Here is an 8,951-nt window from a genome sequence, read left to right as displayed (position 1 = left end):
TACCAAAAGTCAAAAAGTACGACTGCACAACTCTCAATCCTAATTTTTCCCTACACACTAATTTATACAATTTTTTAATACACATTTTTTCATAAAAAATCAAAAAGCTAACCCAAATATTCATATTTTTTCCCTCAACTTTTTAGTCTAAAAAGACAAAAAGTGCACACTCTAAACAATTCCATAACACAAAAAGTGAAAAAGTCAAAAAGTTACTATCCTATTTAAGTCACATTATTTTATTTAAATCACATTACCTTTCTACCACATCACTTCAAATCCAACCCATATTTTATAAAAAGTCAAAAAGTACACTTATTTAGATCATCACAAACAACCCCTTAATATTATGTTTAAATATATTAATAAAAAAATAATGTAGACAATGACATATATTAAAAACACAGCTTCAAAAAAAAAATACTTATTTAAATCATATCATTTCTCTATTTTTCTTCATATTTTTCATAAAAAATAAAAAATATACTTATTTAGATCATTTCAAATAACTCTTTTAAATTTATCAAATAGTGTAATAATTTGCTTAACTTTAATTTTAAAATGTAACAAATTTTACAATTTATTTAAATTTAACTTATTTATATAAGAAGTAAATCTGATTGAGTTTCTAACATGATTTGTTTATTTGTCAAACAAATCCCAAAATGAGATTTTAACAAATCTAAGTTGGAAAACATGATTCATCCATTTTACAACCATGCATTTCAATCCACCCATGAGAAAGTACAGCTTGGAACTTGGTATGCACGTAACTACAAAGTCTAGAAGCCAACATGTTCACATTATATTATTGGTATTTTTATTTTTATTTATATTGTTTTTGGTCGCTTCAAAGATTGGGGTTTTGGAGGCTGTCAAACTGGTTAAGAGAAGGCAATTACTTGGAAGCTGGTTAAAAGTAGGTGTCAAACTGGTAATTGCCTGGAAGCTGGTTAAGAGTAGGTTTTTAGGGTCGGCTTGGTTCCGGACGGTACCAAATTTGAAATTAGTAATCACGATTGATTTCAACTTTTGAAGTCAGAATCAAAATTTTATACCCTTATCAATTCAATGCAACTCAATGTAACTCGGATTGATTCAGATTAGATTGAGGTTACGGTTTCACTATACACAAAATAAGTAAATCTATTAATAATAAATTAATCTTTAATATTTAAACATAACATAAATAGAGAACAAAATATTATTTAATACATGTCAACAATTGTGAATAGTATAATAAAGTTCCATACAAACTTAAACCCAACCAATTCCAATTAAATCTAGTAAGATTTTTTTATTTTATTTTGTGTGATTATATATTAAATGCAATCAAATTTATTATAATAGACTAATTAGGTGAAGACGTGTGAATACAAATAAAATTTTACATTATATATATATATATATATAGGTTTGAATCTCAATATGGTTCAATAAACCAATAACCAATCAAATCTTATTGTGTTAATAAATTGAAAATCTGGAACTAAACTAATGTACTTAAAAACTGAACTAATCCAAACCTAAAGAAAAGTTTGTTCGATTCTTCGATTTACTGAGTATTTTTTACACTCTTAAAATTGTGGTGATTGATGAATTGAGGGACGCTATCTAAATAGAATTTTACACAATATATATATATATATATATAGGTTTGAATCCCAATATGATTCAATAAATCAATAACGAATCAAATCTTATTGCGTTAATGTATTGAAGATCTGGAACTAAACTAATGTACTAAAAACTGAACTAATCCAAACCCAAAGAAAAATTTGTTCAATTCCTCAATTTATTGAGTATTTTGTACACTCTTAAAATTAGTGATTATTTTGTACACTCTTAAAATTGTGGTGGTTGATGAATTGAGGGTTGCTATCTAATTTTCACTGTTAAAAGATTTTTATATGAATTCACACAAAAACATGATATGATGTAATTAAAAATACACATGATGTACTTTTTCAAGAGTGTGCACCTTATAATTTGAAAAATGCTTGGGAGCACTAATTAGTGCTCCCACTAATTAGGTGGCAGTAAGTCCCGTCATTAATGATGTGATATTTTGGTCTTGGAATTGTATTTTTTTTTTTTTTTTACTTTTTTAATGCATTAGTGCTATTAGTGGTGATATTTTTAATGGGATAAATCATTGTTGTTATAATTTTCCTATTTGTTTATAATAAAAAATTAGCTTGTTTTTAGAAGTCCACAAACGCCCACTGATTGGTCATCACGGCTATTTGTATGAATTCAAATAGAAGATGGAAAAAGAAGCTGCCTATTTTTTTTCTCCTGATTTTAATGTCATTTTTTAGACTACTCACTCGTCTTTGATTTAGAAGAAATTTGGAGAGAAATTATAATTTTTTTTTTAATTTATTCAAATAAGACATAGAGAAATAATAATATTTCTCTTCTCTTACTTACTCTTCTCTTCTAATGTACATAATTATTTTTTTCTTTTTTAAGGTCTTGTTTGGGAACAGGCTAATTTAGTAATTTTTTGGCTATTTTGTTAAAATATGAACTAAAAAAACTAATATGTTTGGGATGACTTTTTGATTTCTTACGAAAAGATGTGCAAAAAGTAGAGAGAAAAGAGAATCTTTGACTTTTTGGTATGGGTTATTGACTTTTTGGCTAATTTAGTAACTTTTTGACTAAAAAAGAGGATTCCCAAACGAGGCCTAAGTTCCCAAATATAAAAAGAAAAAGGCAATTTCCTTTATTTATTTATTTATTATTTTTACATATAAATATAACCACTCTACGCGCAAATTACCACTTCATTAATGTTTTACTTATTCAAAGGCACCTTCCACAATTTTTTCCATTATACTTAGGGAAAACTTAGGTTAAATTACACTGATTTCCCTTAAATTTTAAAAAATGAAATAAGTTCTATAAATTTGATATAATTACATTAGTCTCTCTTAAAATTATAATTCACATAACCTGTAATGCCCCAAAATTATTACAGTAAATCAAACCCTTGAAGCAGAAGAATAACATAAATGATATGCTTTTATTCATCAGAATTCGTTTACAAAGTTAGCACATACATTATACATTCACAAATGTTCATCCTGAATGTACAACATGTGTTGCAATGTTAAGGGAATTAAAAGCTAAACATATAGTCATATGCCTTATAGGCTTACATCCTTTCAAGTCATTGCTTGGTTACACCAAAAGTGAGCCTAGCTCAATACAATTTAAGCCCTTGGCTATACAAAGAATATAACAAAATAAAGAAGCTCTTACTCTCAAAAGTCCCTCCAAGCTATTGCCCTAATGGAGGCATGTCACCAGCACCTGAAAATAGTTTTCCCCAAATAGGGTGAACCAAAGCCCAGTAGAAATAATCTAACGCAGTATATGAGATTTAACAAAGATATAAGTACAATGTGCATAAACAATGCTTGTAACAAGACATTCACATTACCTATGATCGTAAAGTCTCAAAATTCATATTTCAATTTATTTTCTTTCAATTCATTTATTCTTCTTAATTCATGAGTTAATTTCATTATCTTCCAATAACCCAACAGAGATTACAACTCAGTGGTTTTCTAATTCAATACATTACCACACAAACACTTCAAATCTGTCATTTTAAGGAAATTTCGTCTACGGGATCGGCACCTAGGTATACACAAGATTTCAGGACTTTCACCCTGAACACTCTGGCCAACTTAATTTCAATGGAGTCCATCTCATATCTCCTCTCAAACAATGGAGTACATCTCATTTCTTCTCCCAAACAATCATACATATACAATGTATATAAATCATAGTCATATTCAATGACAATCAACAATAGATTAGTTTCAATTTACCTAATCCTCATGCAATTTCTACAACAATCATAGTTATCTTCCACCGATAGCCCAACACAAATATTTCTAAACAGATAAGTGATCTTCTCAATAGATAAATTATTCAAATTTCTACAGGTAAGAGACAACACGTGTCCAACTCCACCATTTATATCAACAATCATCCAATTGCACATTACCAATATCAATTTCAGTTATTTATACAAATAACAATTTGACCCATTTGGGACAAAACTCCATTTTTTTCAAATATCAACCCAAATAGCCCAATTCAAGTATTTGGCCACAATACAACCTCACATTCAACCTCATAACCATTTATTTCACATTCACGTAGAAATCCCTCTTTTTAGTTTACACCCAAACCCTAGGTTTCCTCAAACTACTCCCAAATCCTACTATTGTTACACAATGACAAATAACTACGCTAAAAATCATATGAAAGTGTAGAAAATCCCTACCTCAAAGAGAGAAGACGAGCCAAGTAATAGTGAAACTTCAAAGATGCCCAAACCCAACTCTATTCGGATCAAGATGGAGATCTTGCGATGGTCTACCTTTTTACCAAAGGGATTAAGGTAAGGAAATCACTAGAAGTGTGTGAAAATGTAGAGAGAAAGAGAGAGAGAGAGAGAGAGAGTATTTTAGAGAGACGGGGTCCCAACTTTAGGTTTTAGGGAGAAAATATCTAAAAAAGTGATATAAAAAGTCATCTTTTCGATTTGATATGTGCACAGTCCTCTTGAGTGCAAGAAGTGACGCTCAAACGTAGAAAACACATATCTAGTAGTTTTGCAGACAACAGACCAATGCTCGAGCGCAATAAAAGACCGCTCGAGTGCCTACTCGCTCGAGTGTAAGAAACGCCGCTCAAGCGTAGAAATCACTCTCCTAGTAGTTTTGTAGACTTGCAAAAGTACTGAGAGTTTACAAAGCCTGCTCAAGCGCAAGAAGTGCCGCTCGAGCAGAGGACCAAAATTCTTAGCAACACAAGGTTTGAAAAACAAGCGACCAATCTGCCCAAACACAACCACAACAACCCAAAAGCCAATTTTAGGAGATACAAAGGGAGAAAGAGGTAAACAACAATATGAAAGCATTAAACCCGAGTTCGGAACAACACAAGAGTCGGGTCAAAACCAAGATCGCTATAACCTCCGCCCCTTAAAGAATTTCGTCCCTGAAATTACAAATCACATTTCAAAACCATGTTTTAAACAAATTTCCATGATGATGACAAATCAATTTTCAATACCATGACCCACCCATCGGTCATTCAATTCCATCACATGATGAACAAGTCTCAATATACATCTCAACATACATTTCCCGCAGTTTTAACCAATTTCAATATATATTTTATATTCTCGAAACATATTCAATGTTCATGATAAACTCGCATTTCCAAAACTTAAATAACATATACAATGTTCATATTAAGTTTGCGTCTCCAAAACATATTCAACATATACAATGCTTTTACATTTCATTAACATAATCAAATTCTCAATATATGTTCAAACACCAACAAATCAGTCCAGATACTTCTTTCGGACTTCCGATTTACGCTCTCAAGTTGCCTCCTCGACCTCGTGATGTTTCCACAATACCTTAACCAAGGGAATCGTCTTGCCTTGCAAAACTTGATCCTGAGTATACAAAACTCTCACCGGTCTCTCTTCATACGAGGCATCCTCGTCTACCTCTAAGTCGGTCCAATTCAACACGTGCGATGGATCCGGCTCATACTTTCGAAGCATGTGAACATGAAACATGTCATGAACCCCAGAAAGCTATGGCGGCATTGCCAAACGGTAAGCAACCTCTTCAGTCCACTCAAGGATCTCAAAAGGCCCAATAAATTGAGGGGACAACTTCCCACTCTTCCCAAATCTCATCAAATCCCGCCTAGGTGATATCTTCAAGAACACATAGTCTCCCACCTCAAAAGACAAGGGTCTCTTCCTACGGTCGTCATAATTTTTCTGACGACTTTGAGCCATAACCAACCTCTTACGGATAAGTGACACTTTCTCCGTCGTTTCCTAAACCAACTCTGGACTCAACAAAGGTGCATCACCCACCTCGGTCCAACATGCAGGAGACTTACATGGTCGGCCATACAAGGACTCAAACGTTGCCATGCCAATACTCGATTGGAATTTATTATTATAATCAAACTCCACTAAGGGCAAGTTCCTCTCCCATGATTCCTTGAAGTCAAGGACATAACTTCGAAGCATATTCTCAAGGATCTGAATAGTACGATCGGACTGCCCATCAATCTGAGAATGGTACGCAGTACTAAAAGTCAGTCTAGTGCCCAAGGCACTCTGCAAGCTCTGACACTACTGAGTTGTGAAATGCAGATCTCTATTCGAAACAATAGTCATAGGGACCCCGTGCAACCTCACTATGTTCTTGATGTACAGGTCGGCAAGATAATCTACCGAATCACTCACACGCATAGGTATAAAATGCGCAGACTTGGTTAACTGGTCAATTACCACACAAATGGCATCACTACCTCGTTGAGTCCTCGGAAGGCCATAACAAAATCCATTGTGACATGTTCCCACCTCCACTTGGCTATAGGTAGGGGTTGTAACAAACCCGCTGGCCTTTGATGCTAGGCCTGTGATATCCCTATTCCGTAATATGTTAATTAGTCCTTAATATGAGTATGATTATGTGTTTAATATGATTTCGTGTGTAATTAGGTGAATATATGTGATTTTGAATTTCTATCTGTTCACCGTAGGAATATCTGTTTGATTATCTGCTTTGAAAATTAAATTGAAGGCCTTATCGGCCACAGAACCCGAAATTGACTACGCCATTGTGATTAGCGTAATTTTTAGAGCATACGGTGAAATTTAATTGGAAAATGATTTGGATCAAATTAATTAGATTAAATTAATGAATTAGGTGCCTAATTGTTGTATAACAAAATAATGTGTTGAGTGGGGGCCTTTACACACTCAATTTCTCTCCTTAGCTTCATTTGGACTGATCATAAACTCTAAGAAAAGAAGAGAGGGTCGGCTTAGAGAGAGAGTGTAGGAGATTGAGGTTTTGGTGTTGAGGCTTGGAGATTTTGGAAAATTATTCAAGAATTTGCTATAGATTGGATGAATTGAGCCTCTAGGTAAGTGAATCCATGAGTTTAATGTGTAATTTTGTGTATTCAAAGTTGATTAATGATCAAGAGTAAGGATTGAATAGGAATTGAGTTGTTTATGTTGAATTGAAGGTCAAAGTATGCATGCATGTATATAATTGCTATGAAATTGCATAATCTAGAATGTAATGTGTGAATTGTGAAGAATTGAGCATTGAAGTATACATGCAAGCATGGTTTTATTGATTTTCATGTTTATGAGCATCATTGGTGCTATTTGAAATGGAAATGAGGTCAAAAATTGACATGCATGTTTGATTATGGAAGATATGAAGCTTGTGTAAAGTTTGAATGTATGAGTCTTGAGTTTACAAAGAAATGTAGATTAATTTGGATGAATTTGACCATGATTTTGAGCAATTGACCTCACCTTGCTTATATGCTCATATTATATAATGTGTTTGCATGTTTTGGAACCAAATTTATGGGTTTTGAACCTTGGAAGGTCGGATTTGAGCTCAAGAACACATTCTGGAAAACCCAGAATTCACGGTGTTCGCTCGAGCGGGGAATCCGCCGCTCGAGCGTAAAATACAAGCTCCCAGCATATTTTTGCAGACATGAATGGATGGGCCAAAGGCCGTTTTGACATGAACGGATGGGCCAGAGGCCGTTTTGACATAAATGAGTAGGCCAGAGGCCGTTTTGACAGGAATGAAAGATAAATGGGCCAAAGGCCAGTATGTTTGAAACCACAGTCACTTGACTTAAATTGTGTATATAAATGTTAAATAAAAATGTGAATTGGGCCCAAGGCCGTTTGGAGTATGTTGTTCTGCATATCGTTTGTTTCTTCTTATTTGATATTATTCACTGGGCTATCACTCACGCTCATTCATGTGTTTATAGGTGAGCCAAGAGAGGTCCAGACCCAGCCCTAGTGAAGTCTGTGTGGAACAACCGAGTTTTGGATAGTCAACCCTAGTGTCTCACGCACGAGACTTGTCTTCGCCTTTCTGCTATGCCATGTTATTTTTGTCATGATGGCGAGGACTTTGCATATGTCTGTATATAATTTTCATGGGTTGACTTAGTTTTTGAATGATCCTGTTTGTACAGAACTTATGCTACTGTATTTCTGTTGTGAGTTATTAATGTATATATATGTTTGGTTGTTTGGATGTGCCATGTAACCACAGCTCTATGGACAAAGTTTTGAACTGCTTCCGTTTGGCCCCCATTAACTCTGTTAAAATACATTTGTTTTGGTTTGAGACCGTAGGCTAGTTATGTCCTTAACCCACGGGGGCGGGTTCGGGTCATGACAGAGTGGTATCAGAGCACGAATTAATAACTCACACACTTGTCCGAAAGAGCAATAAGCATCTAGAAAAGATCTAGGATGCATTCATGTGATAAGTCTGAATTTGAAAGCATCAAGAATATGCTTAAACGTTTTTATATGAACAAGTATGTGTTATTAGTTATGATTTGCTTGCATTGCAAATTATCTGAATATGTATGATCTTTAATATATGCATACCTGTAAATCTTTTGTATGAAGTATAATGTAAGTTTAATCAGATGGTGAGAACAAGAGGTGATGAGATAAAGGAATTGTCTACGGCCAAAATGGACAGAATGGAAACACTGATATAGGAAATGGCAGAAACTTTGAGACAACAACAGGAGTGGCAACAACCACATCTGCCACCTCCACCTCCGGCACCACCCGTACCAGATAATCAGAATGATGATCGGATAATAGCTCTCACCAAAGAATTCAAGAAAATGAAACCACCACAGTTTCATGGTGGATTAGATCCGTTGAAAGTCGAAGCATGGGTTCTCGGCGTTGAGAAATTGTTTGAAGTGTTCCCCTGCTCGGAGACACAGAAAGTGCTTCTAGCCACATTTATGCTAGAAGACGAGACAAGAAGATGGTGGATGTTAATGCGAGAAAATCATAGAGATGTTGACTGGGT

This window comes from Camellia sinensis, chromosome 7 (genome assembly GCF_055761805.1).
Source record: "Camellia sinensis isolate YWXY chromosome 7, ASM5576180v1, whole genome shotgun sequence".
In the NCBI taxonomy this organism is placed as follows: domain Eukaryota; kingdom Viridiplantae; phylum Streptophyta; class Magnoliopsida; order Ericales; family Theaceae; genus Camellia; species Camellia sinensis.
This window is presented reverse-complemented; position numbering follows the sequence as displayed.